General features: G+C 40.0%; 1 long non-coding RNA gene across 1 annotated transcript in view; it reads left to right on the top strand.

Moving 5' to 3' along the window:
* The window catches only part of LOC125640947 (uncharacterized), a 41,216-nt gene extending 26,883 nt beyond the window's left edge, over window positions 1–14,333 (top strand). The window contains exons 3-4 of the long non-coding RNA XR_012669601.1: window positions 12,822–12,871; window positions 13,710–14,333. This is a non-coding gene — a long non-coding RNA (uncharacterized LOC125640947). The remainder of the gene's footprint in view (window positions 1–12,821; window positions 12,872–13,709) is intronic.
* Window positions 14,334–16,406: the final 2,073 nt, after the last annotated feature.

The raw sequence follows: 16,406 nt of genomic DNA, 5'->3' as shown, positions 1-16,406 counted from the left end.
TAAATTCCATACGCTTCTTCTGCAAGGTTACATCAAAGCTTCTATTTAATTGGGCTGTTGCATATCTAGCAACTTCATCATGAAACAATTACACAATGCTTATTTTCTATTAGAATCTTTTGTCTTAGCTAAATTTGTTAAACCCATTGCCCTGTCCCTGGGGCCTACTTGAAGTAATTGGAGTTTCTACTGTTCGTTGTGAATTGCCTCCAGTTCTCCTTTTTAAAGTTCTATTTCTTCTGTTCAATAGTTTTTGTGGGTTTTTTTTTAAAGCTGTAATTTACCTGATAATTAGAAATGAACAGATTGCTTGTATCATGACAATATATAGCCAGGAAGTTTTATTTCAAAATAAAATAAAATTCTCATTGTTTCAAATGTGCTTCGCTTTTTGTGAAGGGATGCATTTCTTGTTCCTTGTGAACTATGCATTATGTTTTCCAGGGAGAAACCTGACATATGTGTAACACACATATATGTATGAAGTGCTCATATTGATACACACATGGGAAGGGATTCTACCGCACGTTATGGCTGCTTTATACTGCAACAGTATAAAGGGGCCATAAAAACCCAGACTGAGCCAGGAAAGAATTTCTCCAGCATAACAGCTGAATAAGACAGTCACAGCTCCCCCATCAAGTTTGAGGTGAGCCAAAGGTGGGATGGGGTCAGGGCTAAAATGGAAGCTATTAGGGTGATTCTGGGTGGCAGTGCCTAGATTAAACAAAGTGCAGTAGATCAGTATGGGCAGTAGAGCTGGCAGGAAAATAGGATTTTTTTTATTAACTTCTTTTGAAAATATCCTTTTTCCCCATCAAAGAATACTGATGTTTTTGGCTGGCTCTATTAGGGAGGACACAAAAATAACATGATGACACCTTACTCCCTCTTTCCTAAAATGACACAGCACAAACTCTCACTTATAGTATCCAAGTGTGATGTGTTGTGGGTAAATGATTTGAATGAATAAAGCACCGATAACTCTTGTGACACTTATGCCATACCCTGTTGAACAAATGCAAGTTTAAAAAACAAATAGGTATGGGTATGGATGCTTTAAAAATATACAGTGAATAGCCAAGATATTAAAAGTGTATTAGTGATCTTTTGGGTTGCCCACCTTGAGACAACTTAAAGGGGCCTGGTTTTCACAAAGCACTTTCACTGCAAATCAGGCCACTTTAAGTGTATTAAGTTGTGTATCTAAAATCTGAACCACCCAAAATCCACATGCCATTTTTAAAATTCTTGTCCAATATTTCATTACGAGGCCGTTTCAAGTTCTCTGTAGCCTTCCATTGGGTTGTCAGTGATAATAAATGAAAGAATAATTTAGATTATTACATAAAAATACAAGGACTGCAATTCTGGATTAGACCAATCCTCCACTTAGTCTGGTAACCAATCTCCAACAGTGGCCGGTATCATTTGCTTAAGAAGAACGTGTGAAATCTCCATAATGGACAAATATGCAATTATATATCCGTGGGGAAAGTTTATTAATGAACTTCACAAACTGTTGGGTCTATTTTCAAACCTATTGAAATCAGTAGGAGGCTTCTTCTTGACTTCAATAGGTTTTGGATCAGGTCCCCTAGTGAATTTGCACAACCCCAACAGTTTTACACACACCCTCTTGTACTTAGCAATATGTTGTTGCAGGATCTCAGTTGGAGGGGAAGTTGTAGGTGGCTTGTACCATGTCTATCCTATGATCTGGCCGACTTAATACCACCTGGTGTAAAACTATATCAAATTCTAGCATATGCCTTGGAAGAAATCTGGTCATTTATCTACAGAACAGCAGCTCATGCAGCAGCAGTGCACACTTTCCCCTGTTGCCCACCCCCAAAGTACTTCAACTGGAATAATGAGTTTCCTCACTCACTCTTTCACTAACAAGGTGTCAGTTGAAGCCAATTGCAATGTTTTTTTTAATGATCTAGGCACTAATGCACATAGAATTCGAGTGACAACTTCAAGCTCATTTCACATAGGCCAATGATCAGCCATTAATTGGCAATAACTTTCATACACTACCAGCTGAGGCTGTATTTGAACTCTCAGTCTGAGTCAAAAGTTCTCTATCCCTTTTCCACTTTTAGAGTGTGTTGAGTGCTGGTTATGGTTACTTTGTATGTAATTGATGGGTGTATATATATAATATTTTATTATTGGTACATGCACCTAGAGGAGAGAAGTGCTTTAAACTGACAAAGAAAATAGATGTCCCCCAAATTACACTATACTTGCCCTCAGAAATATTGCACCTTTTATTTAAACATCTTTAACTTTTAAAATTTGTGAATTTTATTAAACAAACGAACATTTTGTGATATGGGAAAGCTGTAGTAAAGAGATTTTATAAAAATCTATCCATGTTTTTCTTCTTGGAGTATGAATATTCAAAGCTGCATTTGAGAACAAAACTGTGAAGATAAACTAAAAAACACAGTTGACAACCAATCAAAATATTTATATGGAAATAACAACTTTCTAAAGACTTTTAGGCACTGTCATATATTTTTCCCTTTGAAATAACTTTTTAAAATAAGCTTGAGCACATCATTACAGATAAGGATGTCAACTTAATCTATTTCTGCGCTAAAAGATTTAAATCAAGTCTTCTCTGGAAAACATACTTGTCAACAGAGCGCTTACTTAGTACCTTAACAGCACTGACAATTTGTCTATCCCAAGAGGATGTAAAAAGGGACTTGAGCAATGCAAAGCACTGAACACCATTTGAAGTGCAAGCATTTGTTTTGGTTTCTTTCTGTATATGTTGTATCTCAGAAGGATTTGGAGGGAGGAAGCGTGTAGAAAAATTGTCATATTAGTGTGCCTGGAATACAAACACATACCCCATTCACAAATCAAAGTTTGGCCATGACTCTCCAAAGCAAAACGATGATTTTTAAAAATCTTCATATACACATTTAAGAGCCCAGAATAACCTATGCCAGAAATATTTACTGTCCAAGCTTGGGATGTTTCCCTATGTTCTGAGTCACCTAGTTCCAAACTGGTCACATGAAACAATTGTAAGTGCTGTGGTAGTGTTAGAAGCATTAGGTGAGTACTGTATAGTTTCTGGTAATGGCTTCCTGGAACATAAAGTGAATAACCATGTAATTTCAATTACTTAGGTGGTGCACTTTATGTCGTCAACTATCCATTTCATCTTAACTCTCAAATAGCTACTAAGTAATAGGAAAGTAAACAAAATGCAATTAGAAAACGACTATTTCAGTAAAACTCCAAATAATATTTTTATAAATAAATGGGAGGAAACCAGACTGGAAATGGTGCCATTTCCTGCTGTATATTAATTAAATTTACTAAAGCTATTCCATTAGTGCACCGGGTAATGCAGGTGCATAAGCCATTATCTTTTTGGAAACTGCTTTTTCCATGTATATAAGGCCTAGAAACACAATTGATCCCTGTTGTAACTTCATATCCATTGAACAGCATCAAGGATAGATTGGGTCCAATGATGTTTAACGTGGGCCTAAGCCATAAATAATTCCAACACAAATGGAAAGGCTGTTTGCTTAAAACAAGAGGGAAAACAATATAGTCTGCTGTGTCAATACTTCTAAGGGCTTGCTTGTAACCTAGCCCTCAGTTAGTATTGATGTGAGGCTACACAGTCGAGTAAAGAGGAGTAAGATCTCCCCATTACTTTCCTAAGTGGCGCTTCAGCACTCCCCTAATTGCAGCTTCAGGTGACAGAGCGGATAAATGCTGCATGCCCAGGATTTACAGATATGCAGGGTAGGATGGAGAAGAGCTGGAAGTAGGTAGAGTCTTGACTCTGCTTCCCAAGAAGCAATTTAGTGTCTAGCTAGTTCTTTATTCCAATGCAGTTCCTGTCTTTTACCACCTCCACTCAGCTGAATTTCCCACCCAGGCCACTCAGAAAAGATCATCACTTTTCATAGCTCTGCTGCTTGCATCTCTGTTCCCTGCTAAGCCAATACAAGGTGGGAAAGTCAGAGTACCCAGCAAAGGGCTCCATGGATGGCTTTAGTCGAATTCCATTGAAATCAATTAAAAGACTCTCATAGACTTCACTGGGCTTTGGATCAGGTCCTAAATTACTTTTTCTTCATGCCCTCCCCAGGAACAGGGAAAGAATTGTGTGTAGCTGACACTGCCATTTGCACTTAAGCTAATGAAAGTAGAGAAACAAAATGATGCATCAGGTTTATAAAATGCTGAGACTTAATATTGCATCATCTTGAATTAAACAGCATAACTGCCAATTTAAATGTACTAAACATAATTTTTCTGAAAATGTAACATAGCAATTAAGCAGGAGGCAAACTACTCCTGGAGTTACTATGCTCTGGATTAATCAAAGAGTCCTTCAGATGTGATCTGAAATGTCCATTTGTTTGAGCCCTTAAGGTGTAAATGGTTTAAAGAAAAGGAGAATTACCAAATAATTGATCTAGCTCCATGATTTAAATGGAGCTCAAAATCTCAAGAGTACACCTGGTTAGAATATGGAGTGTAAGGAATGAACAGATCTAATTTGAATGAGACCATTCTAAGCTTTGTGAGTAAAGGGATTGCAGAGTAATACTTATAAGATGAAATCAGACAATTTACTTTCAGAAGCCACTGTCACTGTGTTGGATCATATTAAAGAAGTTCTGTATTAAAATCACAAATGAGTTTGATTCCCCATAGTTTAAATTCCAGGGTATTGCTAATTAAGAGGTCTCTTGGTTTTTGGTACTGTTTCTCTCCCTCTGTGTGAAACTTGCAAGCTGCTAATTGTGTTAGTACATTCTAAGTCAGAGTCTGTTCTCAAAGCAATTCTTTGTAACAACAACTACTCACACAGAGAGAGACTCAAAGCAATACTCTGTAACAACAGAAACAGCACCCAGAGACTCCCCACCCTTTTGTTGTATTCATCTCACTTTGTTAACCATTGTGATTAAAATAGAGATAGAGGATGTATGTGGATGGATGCTTGCTGTGGATAATAACTGAATGATCAGGGAGGTGCCAGCCTAAGAATCCAATGTCCATCGGCTGAAGAAGGCGTCAAGTGGAAATAACCAGAGGACCCCCGGAGCGCAGACTGGAATCCACCCAACAGCCTCAAGGATGGGAGAATCTAGCAGCACGGAGCCGTCAAACGAATGTGCCATCTGCTGATTGATTCAGCAACAGCATGATGAAACAATTCCCACAGACTGGCATAGAAAGAAATTCCTATAAAAATGGACTCTAGAAAGTGAGAACTTTGGGGTCTGATTCTGCAAACCAACTTCCAGGAGCATCAGATGAGCATTTGACAAGGCCCTGCTCCCTCCTCATGTCCAGGCCATCTGGCCAGTGGCTTGGCATGAGCAACTCTAAGGCTGGTAACTGTGATAACAACCTTGCAGAACGTGTGTGTGTGCGCGCGAATGAATGTGTGAATAAATATGAGATTGAATGGAATGTTATAGCTATAACTAACTGCTTACTATGATTCTTTCTGTATTCACAATAAATGTGGTATTTTGCCTTTTCCTCTTTAATAAGATCCTGCTGGTTTTTATTTTATTGGTATAACATCTGCTGGATTCTTTACTGTCAAAGAATCCCATACGGAACAAACAGAGATCTAGAGATCAAACTGAGAGCTAGAGATAATAATTTGTGAAAATTAATCTCTGAGACTATGCAGGCAGAGTGTGACAGGTTTGGTGCATGACTTTCCTATCAAATCAGTCTTTCTATTGTTGACCATGTTTATCCCTCTATTTCACCAGCAATTCCATTTTTAGCTGTTTGATTTTGACAGATTTCTGAAGGAAAGTCTAGTTTCCTCAGCTTTCTTGTATGGACACATCCTAAAGAATTTAAAATGGGTTGATACATATTGTAAAATTAAAATTGCTCTATTTAGATCATAAGATTTTTTTGAAGGTAGGGGGGATTGTATTTTACTATGTATTTATACACAGCCTAACACAATGGGGCCCTGATCTCATTTGGAGCCTCTGGATACTGTTGTAATACAACCAATACATGTTACTACTCAAATCCTATAGAAATAAATAAAGTCGTATATCCTTTCTATAGGTTTTTAATTCATCCTGTAGAATTTTGTAGCAGGGATATAATTCTGGATTATGAAAAGTATGATAGTACCTACACGAGGCTCCTATATATAAGGTGGACTAGAATCCTGGAAAAAATATCCAAACATGGGTGCTTTATAAATTAATGTATTTCCCACTGTCTTGTGAAGCAACCTTATAACTTTCAGAAAGAGTTGGTCCCAACCCAAAAAGCAATTTAGTGTCTAGCTAGTTCTTTATTCCAATGCAGTTCCTGTCTTTTACCACCTCCACTCAGCTGAATTTCCCACCCAGGCCACTCAGAAAAGATCCTCACTTTTCATAGCTCTGCTGCTTGCATCTCTGTGCCCTCATTTATAAAAGGCAGCCCAGAATTATTTGGATGGCTGCTGCTAAATTTTAGAGAGTAGCCTGGCCACATGGCCCAAACACTCTGGGGTTAATCTGGAACTGAAGTTGCTGAACTGCAAGTAGCCAAACTGGAAAAGAACATTAATATTAGGAGGGAGTAGGATAGGTGAGGACTATTTGAGTTCTCTCCATGCAGTGGCACCTTCTTCAAGGAGAAGTAAGGGCAGATACATATTTTGCTTATTAATACTAAAGCTACCCCAGTACCAAGGCAGACTGAGGGCAAATCATCATCTACTGCTCCTCATCCCTCCCATCCTTATTTTGTCCCTTTGATGCATCTTAATTTTTTTCTTTTCTGAGACCTTTTCTTATCTCCTGAAATCCAGCTGAACCCTTTCATCAGTAGCTTTCCCTTTCATTATTTCTACCTTCACAGTGCTTTTCCCTTCACCCTTCTGCCAAAGGTCATCATGACTATGACAAAATATTAATAAAAAATAACTTGAGTAATCTTTAAACCTGAGTCTTGATTTGAAAGGAAGTGATACTTGGGAAAAACCTTTATTCTATTTCTAGGGCTCCAACCTTTATCCCACACAATCTCTCACAATGTTCATAGAATCATAGAAATGTAGGGCTGGAAGGAACCTCAAGAGGTCATCAAGTCCAGCCCCCTGTGCTGAGGCAGGACTATGTAAACCTAGATCATCCCTGACAGGTGTCTGTCCAACCTGTTCTTAAAGATCTCTAGTCATGGGTATTCCACAACCTCCTTTGCAATGCTATTCCAGATCTTAACTATCCTTATAGTTAGAAAGCTTTTCCTAACATTTAATCTGAATCTCCCTTGCTGCAGATTAAGCCCATTACTTCTTTCCTACTTTCAGTGGATACCGAGAACAATTGGCCACTTTGCTCTTTATAACAGCCCTTAACATATTATTTGAAAAATGTTACTGGGTCCGCTCTCATTCTTCTTTTCTCAAAACTAAATATCCCCAGTTTTTTTTAACTTTTCCTCATAGGTTAAGTTCTCTAAACTTTATATAATTTTAGTTGCTCTCCTCTGGATTCTCTCCAGTTTGCGCACATCTTTCTTAAAGTGTGATGCCCAGAATTGGACACACTAGTCTAGCTGAGGCCACACCAGCGCCAACTAGAGTGGGACAATTACGTCCTACATCTTTAATGTGACACTCCTGTTAATACACCCCAGAATGAAATAAGACTTTTTCACAACTGCATTACATTGTTGACTCATACACAATTTGTGATCCACTATAACCCCCAGATCCTTTTCAGCAGTATTACCACCTAGCCAGTAATTCCCCATTTTGTAACTGTGCATTTGATTTTTCCTTCCAAAATAAAGTACTTTTCACTTGTCTTTGTTCAATTTTGTCTCGCTGATTTCAGACTAATTATCCAATTTGTTAAGGTCTTTTGAAATCTAATCCTGTCCTCCCAAGTGTTTGCAACACCTCCAAGCTTGGTGTCATCTGCAAATTTAATAAGTGTACTCTCCACTCCATTATCCAAGTTATTAATGAAACTGTTGAATAGTACTGGACCCAGGACTGATTCCTGAGGGGCCCCACTAGGTATGCCTTCCCAGTCTGACAGTGAACCACTATAACTACTCTTTGAGTACGGTCTTCCAACCAGTTGTGCACCCACCTTCTAGTAATTTAATCTAGACCACATTTCCCTAGTTTACTTATAAAAATGTCATGTCAAGATAAACCATGTCTACTGCTTCCCCTCTATCCAGTACTCCAGTGACCTCATTGAACCAACACACACAGTCCTCTTCACAATCAGCCACTCTGTGAACCACTCAGCTACTGCTACCCATTCCCAGATCAATTCCCTCTTCCTAGTAATTCAGGAAGGGGGCTTGAAGAAATGGTATAGGTACCTCTGAGAGCATGAGGAAGATGCTAGAAGTGAAGATAACACAGTGATATATTTCAGAGTAGTGATAGAGTGAGTGTGAAAGGAGAATTCCAGCAGTTTGAATGGGATATGAAATTTAAAATGTTCACGCTGCTGCTGAATTTTATTCCTATTTAAATGCCCTAGTTCTGAAATTTGTCAAAATGAGTTCTTCAGTCTTTAATTACAAATTAAAGCACTAAAAGAGTGCAGATTTGGCAGCAGTAGCCTACATTGAGAGTCACATCAGATTCTGGAATACCTTTGAACAGCATCCGACATGCAGCCATCCACAATTATAGACTTGGAGGATATTCAAATCAGTGAGAGGTAAATTCAACCAAATCAAAATTTTAATAAAAAGAGCAATGATGCAGAATATTTTCAGAGACAGAACTGCTCTATCCAGAAATTACCGTATCTCTTGGGGTCAGATAGATTTCTTCCAGGTATTCAATCCTGAAGAGGACTAGTTTGTGTGAGAGAGATTGTCTGGAAAATTCATAATCGAAGGTGGGGAAACAATGGACTATGTTGTAGCTAACGCCTTTGTGATAAATCTCATAAAAAGTAAACCGTATCTCACTGAATAAATCAAACCTTGAAGTCAGAACTTGGAATATAACTCATGATGAAGCTATGTTGATATGCAGATAGCCCTATGGTGAAACATTCTCTCTCTCTAAGGGACACAAAGTGTCCAAAAAGGCTTTGAAAGTTCATTTCTGGTCACAAAAATGAATATTTACAAATCTATCTTACCTAACAGATCCTATACCCTGTGTGTATTCCTTGCGACTCATTAAATCAATGGCAAAACTCCCATTAACTTCAGTTAAGCCAGGATTTCACCCTCAGTGTGAATCTCCTGATTTTAGTGACTATAATAAGTGACTTAATCCTACATGGGAGTACTCACAGTGTGGAAAGTTAAGCATGTGCATAAATCTTTGCAGGATTAGGGCCTGAGTTTTTACTGGTGAATTTAATTCTGTAGATCCACAAGAGGATGGGAAAGTGAGCTGGATTTCCTTTTGATTTGCACATCACACATCATCAGCAGAACTGCTAACTAAGTTCTAACTGCAAAATCTTTATTGCAAGGTGAACACATGAAACGTACCTTAGTGGCAGCTGATATGCATCTCAGCTAGGTCAGAATTACTCATGGTGGTAAGGTACAAGCCAGGAAGAACAGTGTGTGACTTTCAAATCACAGGCTGAGTTTGTAGATCTGGAATTTAGAAAAAAAAAATCTTTACTTGTAAACTGAGCACCTTTGACTTAGAAACCATTGAGACATGATAAGCATGGAAACCCTGTGAGGCCATTTCTACAGAGTCACTTTTCATAGTAGGTACCCACATGGCATTTTAAGAGCATAATGAACTCAAGAAATAAAACAATCAGGATTTAATGAGCACATCTGGTGAATGATACAAATTTACTGCAGAATGTTACATTTAATGTTTCATTATCATGGAAAACTAGTGAAGTGTGATTATATGAAAACATTGATTAGTGGCAGGTACCCCAGGATCCCAAAGATTTACCCTACAAGTGCATCAAACATAAAGCCTGAGACAACTACTGCTGCAAATGTCCATAAATCCATGTGGCTTGAATAGATAGCAAATGGCTTACAGATTTCACTAGTACACATTAAGGATAAGTAAAATAATTGAATAGAATATCGCTTAGTGGCTGATCTCTCCAGATGCATGTTCGTCTGCATAATCCAGCCTGGCCTACAGGGATCTTTGTTTTGAGTCAAATAACCCTAGTCACAGCCCTGCAGTTAAGGCAGAAATAGGGAACAGAATTCTATATAGAATAGCGGTGGGTAACGTTTCAATTGCACAACCGATAACAGGAGCTGAAGCCATCACAGTGAAAGAAGGAGTTACAATAGAGAGGAAATGGAAGATGCAGAATATACGGAATTACACAAGTCAGCAGCAGTCACAAAGCAAAGGAGCAGCTCAGCTCTTAATACACAGTGCAGTATGCAGGAACAGCTAAACCGCTGAAACTTCACAGCTGCAGTCTGACAGCAATCTTCAGCCAGTAGAATGCAGGAGGAGTAATTCAGGGAAAACTAAACCAGCAAGGGAACTTCACTAACATGCCTCAATCAATAAGGACAATGCCGATCTTTAAAAATAATGGCCACAAATCCCAGAGGGCAACCCTATACACCAGGATATTCATATCCTTAAATAATAATTATATTGGACACCTAGGGCACTGCTAGAGGGTAGCGGAGGAGGAAAGTGGAAGAAAAAAATCTCCTCTGAAGTTAACCTGTAATTGTCACCAGTGGAGATTGCTACCTCATTAATTTCACCTTAGGAGAATAATGTGACTGACACTGGTGCAGACTTGATTAGCTAACACTTTGCAGCTATCACATTCAAAAACAAATCCCAGGCCAGGTTTCTTAGCTTCCTGAAACGTATTCAAGCAATTCCAGCCAGACATCATGTGCGTGCCCCATCATCCTACAGGTACACCCCAAAATGCTGAAACGCTGCTCCCCATGGGAATTTTTACCAAGGAGGGTTTGAAGAAAATGTGAATATTGCTAACCCCCAGAAGTTTGGCCAGGAAAAGGAAATATTAACATCCGTTCAGGCTCCATAGAAGGAGCTATATGAAGGATGTACTGAAATATGCATCCTCCATCTTGGCCATGCCCCATCGCAGGCTAGCACCACCATCTTTGGGGCTATGTTTGCCAACTCTGACATCTTAAAGGGAGTGTAGAAACTGGGTGCATTACACTGCTGTATCTCCTCTACATGAGTGGTCTTTCTGACACTGGGGGCCTATACTCTGGGGCTGAATCAAACCCTAGCTCTGCAATATTTTTGCTTTGAATGTTGAACTTTTAGCTTAAATGTCTTAATGTTTTATTAAACAGGCAAATGTAGGCTGGTAGAATGCTGCAGCAATGATTAGAGGCAGAATTTCAGACCAGATCCTCTGCTGCTGTAAATTAATGTAGCTCTGTTTTAGATTTGACTGTAACTCAGTGTTGCCAACTAGTGTAATTTTTGTCATGAGTCTCACCATATATAGTGTTTGCCTTAAGGCATCAGCTCCTGGAATCATGTGATTATATAAGAATCTCAGTTTTTATTTTTTTTTAAATACAATTCTATCCCTCATGGTTTCAGAGAAAAGTTTGGACATGTGATGCAAGAGTATTCAAAAGGCTGAGAAAGCAGATGTAAAATAAAAAGAAACCAAAAATGCATTATGATTTTTTTCAAAAAAAAGTCATCATTTTTTTGAGGTGTGACTCATGATTTTTGTATGCCTGGGTCTAGCAGTACTGTTACATCTAATGCAGACAGTGGACCTTCACTGATTTACACCAGCTGAGGATCTGGCCCAGGAGTGAGTTTGACATGTTAAAGAAGGAGAAATTATCTTTAATTCAGTATAAGTGAATGTTGCAAATACTAAGGTGCCCAGATTATGCTAAACAAGGTGGAGCAGTTACAGAAAATACAGTGTTGTGACAGATATTGAAACCCCATGCAGTGCCTTTGGGGCCATTATATTAACTTTATGAATGATTGATGTGTGGTGGTGTTCTTCATGAAGAAGTGTTACTGCAGCTCCTCCAGGAACTAAAAACAGTGTTTGCAGGTGAGTCATTGAGACTAAACAACTAGAGAGGGACCATCAGCTGGGATGTTGGCATATAATGGTTCAAACAGACTTTTCCAGAGACTCAGACACAAGAAGGAGTTTTGGTATAAAAAAGGCTGAGTTTGACCTGACACAGGGAGCAAATGGACAGGACCTTCTGCCCAAGAAGAAGAACCTTTGCAGAAAGTTTGGAAAGACATGGGCCTACTAGGGCCCCATAAGACTGATAGGTGGCTCCTGGTATGTTTACATCTCTTTATTGTTTTTATTATGTTTACTCTGAAGTGCTTTTGCTTTCAGAATAAATGTGCTTGCTTAGAAAGAGCTATGTAGTAACTTGTAACTGTTGTCAATATGCTGTTCATAACCCTCAGAAATAAAGCAAATTACAGCTGCTGGCCATGGCTTACTGGGGATATCACAGTGTATGAGAGCAGAATGTGCAGCCTTAAAACCTCCTGTCAGAATGGAGTAGGACCAGGATTCCTGCCCAGAGAGGTGATGCCTGAGACCTGACTGGTGTAGTTTCCCAAAATTGTGACAAGGGCTCTTTTTGAAGATTAGTTTGTATTTTGGGACTCTTTATTCCTTCCACTTTGTCCATCCACTGGGGCAGATTTTGCATAGCAGAAAAAGGACAGGGGAGTGCATATTTCCCACCATGTTCTTGTTGCTTTAATAAAATTGTCCTGATGTAGATATGTATATATTACACTGGAGAAATTAAAAAACAACATTTCAGGTTTATTTTTGTAACTCTAATCTCTGTCCCTTCAGGATGACTTCTGAATGATGACTTGCTCTTTGGAGTTTAATTAACAAAAAAGGTAAGATTTCCTTATTGGTGTTTGTACAATTAAATGCAAATATATTTAGTAACACTGCCCCCTCTCCCCCGAGTATGCAAAACAGAATTATAGAGCATGGCAATCCAATAAAAACTAATCGTTTAAAAAAAATAGATTAATTTTTAACAAGGGCTCAGAAAAAGAACAAAATAACAGGCTTTTATGTTTTATCTTACATTGTTTCAATTGGGGTGGGTATTTAATAATGAATCCCATTTACACTCATAAGTCACTAAAAATGGTCTCATCAGCCCATGTAGCCAGATGACTCTCCAGGTTGCACTGGTTTTCTATTGCTTTTACCTTAGGAATTCTAAACTTTTTCTGAGTAGCAGCCGTGTTAGTCTGTATCCGCAAAAAGAACCGGAGTACTTGTGGCACCTTAGAGACTAACACATTTATTTGAGCATAAACTTTCGTGAGCTACAGCTCACTTCATCGGATGCATTCAGTGGAAAATACAGCGGGGAGATTTTATATACACAGAGAACATGAAACAATGGGTATTACCATACAGACTGTAACAAGAATGATCAGGTAAGGTGAGCTGTTGCCAGCAGGAGAGTGGGGGAGGAGGTGGGAACCTTTTGTAGCGATAATCAAGGTGGTCCATTTCCAGCAGTTGACAAGAATGTGTGAGGAACAGTGGGAGGGGAAGAATAAACATGGGGCAATAGTTTTACTTTGTGTAATGACACATCCACTCCCAGTCTTTATTCAAGCCTAAGTTAATTGTATCCAGTTTGCAAATTAATTCCAATTCAGCAGTCTCTCACTGGAGTCTGTTTTTGAAGTTTTTTTTTTTTTTTTGTTATAGGGCCTAATCACATCAGCCACACTATCAGAGGCTCGTTCACCTGCACATCTACCAGTGTGATTTATGCCATCATGTGCCAGCAATGCCCCTCTGTCATGTACATTGTCCAAACTGGACAGTCTCTACGTAAAAGAATAAATGGACACAAATAAGACGTCAAGAATTATAACATTCAAAAACCAGTCGGAGAACACTTCAATCTCTTTGGTCACTCGATTACAGATCTAAAAGTGGCAATTCTTCAACAAAAAAACTTCAAAAACCTAACTCTCTACATAGATTTTGTGAGCAAGCTACAGGAAAAAGATTTTAAATCGAAGTAACTATTCCAGAATAACTCCATGTCTGAACACTCTTATTCCAAAAAAGTATCTTGTCCCAATTTAGCTTAATCCACAAAGCTATTCCAAATCACCTCTATGTGTAGATAAGCCTTTAGAGACAGAAGAGTTGCCTTGCTCATATTATTTTGTGTTTGTTGATTATATGATTTTTGGCGCTGAAGGATTTAAGCTGCAATGACAGGAATGTAGGCAGAGTCCATGAGGGGTTTGGAGATTTTTTTATTCTTTGGTTTCACTAGAACTAAACAAACTAAAATAAAAACCCTTAAACCCTAGAGAAGGTATTTTTTCTTTAGCCTGGCACTCTTGTGGTGCTTCTCACAAGCTGCAAAGAACTTGTCTCTGCCCCAATTCCTCTTTACAGGATAAACCACCAGTAGAGGAAGAGTGGCTAAGGGTGATGAATGAAAGACTTAACAACACATGAAAGGTCAATATATGTACAAGGTACAAGACAGTGTAAATGTTTTAGTAAATCTGGAAGCCCTTTGTGGATTTCATTAAATAAGGTTAGAAGAATGTTAGTTTTTGTCAGTGTGAACTTCCATAAAACTAACACTGCAAGAAACCAATACAGAGAAAGCTTTATCACCAGTCACTGCTACCGCTGTTCTGTATACAGTGTATTTATTCTATTAAATAAGGAGATGAGTTTATACTCCATCTTAAAAGGTCCCACATAGCCTGAATTAGTGTCCAAACTAACCGGCTTCTTGGGGGTTGGATTTATTGGTCGCTCAAGAATAATAACACAGCATAAACCAGTCAGTCAAGCTCTTTTCTTCTCCTTTCTGTAGAGAGCAGCCCCCACTTCATTTGTATGCTGGATGGAGTTAATTAGTTGCATCTGCCACTTTGAGACAGCAGAACTTCAGCAGCTTTACACAAGGTTTTAACAGCTGCTGACATAGTGAGTCTGAAGAAGATCTCAGCTACCAAACACTGGTCCAAATATAATGGAAGTGCATGGAAGCCCATATAGGAGGAAGCCTGAGTCATTACATAAGTGCATTAAACTTTATGTAAATGCATAAAATATTTGGAGCCCTACCAAATTCACGGTCCATTTTGATCAATTTTGTGGTCAGAGGGTTTTAAAATTGGTCAATTTCATGTTTTCAGAGGTTTACATCTGACATTTCACAGTATTGTAACTGTGGGGGTCCCAAACCCAAAGGTACCCCAGAAGTGGGTCTGATTCCTCCCCCTCCGGCCCCCTGCCCAAGCAGCCATGCAGGGGAAGTACAAGTCCTGTCCCTCCCGAGCCGGGCGGGGACTCACAACTAGGAGCCCCCAGCTGCGGTGCTCCCAGCAGCAAGGGGGAGATCAGATTTCATGGGGAAGGGCTTATTTCACAATCTGTGACACATTTTTCATGGACGTGAAATTAGTAGGGCCCTAAAAATATTATATGATTATGTGACTGACAAGGAATAAAAATAAGTGACCCAGTCTATGTGTAAGGGGACTGTTGCCCCCTTACTAACATTCAGTGGGGGTGTTTTAGTTGCTAGCTCCCAGTACTAAAAGGGAGAAGGGTCCATGGGGAATCAGGACCCTGAGACTGACAGTCCCTAGGAGCAATGGGGAGAAGCCAATGCTCCAGGTCAGCCTGAATGACAGGGCAGGCAGGCTAATCAGGGAGTCAGGAGGGCCCGTCCTCCACGTGAGCTGGAATTGCCTGGGTCAGACAGAGTGGGGCCGAGCTAAAGAGAAAGCAGGGGTGCAAGCTGAGCTGAGGAGCAGAGCTGTGCCAGATGCAGAGAGAGCAGACCCTGTCCTGGGAGCAGAGCTGCAGCCCCAAACCCAGAGGCACAGCCCAGAGAGCGCAGACTTGCCCTGGGAGGAGAGCTGCAGCAACCAGAGGCAGAGGGACCAGAAAAGCAGCCCAGGAAGCAGGTCAGTGCTGTGAACAGAGTCACAGAAGCAGCCTGCAGAGCAGACCTGTCCTGGGAACAGAACTGTAGCAACCAGAGGCAGAAGGGCCAAAGAAGCAGCCCAGGAAGCTGGAGGCAGAGCAGCAGCAGCAGCAGTGCTGAGACAGAGTGGTGGAGCTGGGCCTGGAGCAGTCCGGAGCTGGGTGCGGTGAGCAGTTGGGAAGAGCGAGGGGGACCCTGGGCAGCAGGCCCAACACAGGAAGACGCCTCAGCCAAGAGGCTCTGCAGGCCAGGCTTGGATTGTAACCCCGACTGGGCGGGTGCGACACTGGGAAGAAGGGTCCTACCACTTAGAGCCTGAGAGCGGGTGGCCACCACCAGAGCAAGTGTCCAACCCACAGCATCCCTACAGCACAGCCAGGGCCTGAGAAGAAGGCCTGGGACTTGCAAGGAACAGACTGTGAACTACCCTGACA

This window comes from Caretta caretta, chromosome 8 (genome assembly GCF_965140235.1).
Source record: "Caretta caretta isolate rCarCar2 chromosome 8, rCarCar1.hap1, whole genome shotgun sequence".
Classification (NCBI taxonomy): domain Eukaryota; kingdom Metazoa; phylum Chordata; order Testudines; family Cheloniidae; genus Caretta; species Caretta caretta.
This window is presented reverse-complemented; position numbering and strand designations above follow the sequence as displayed.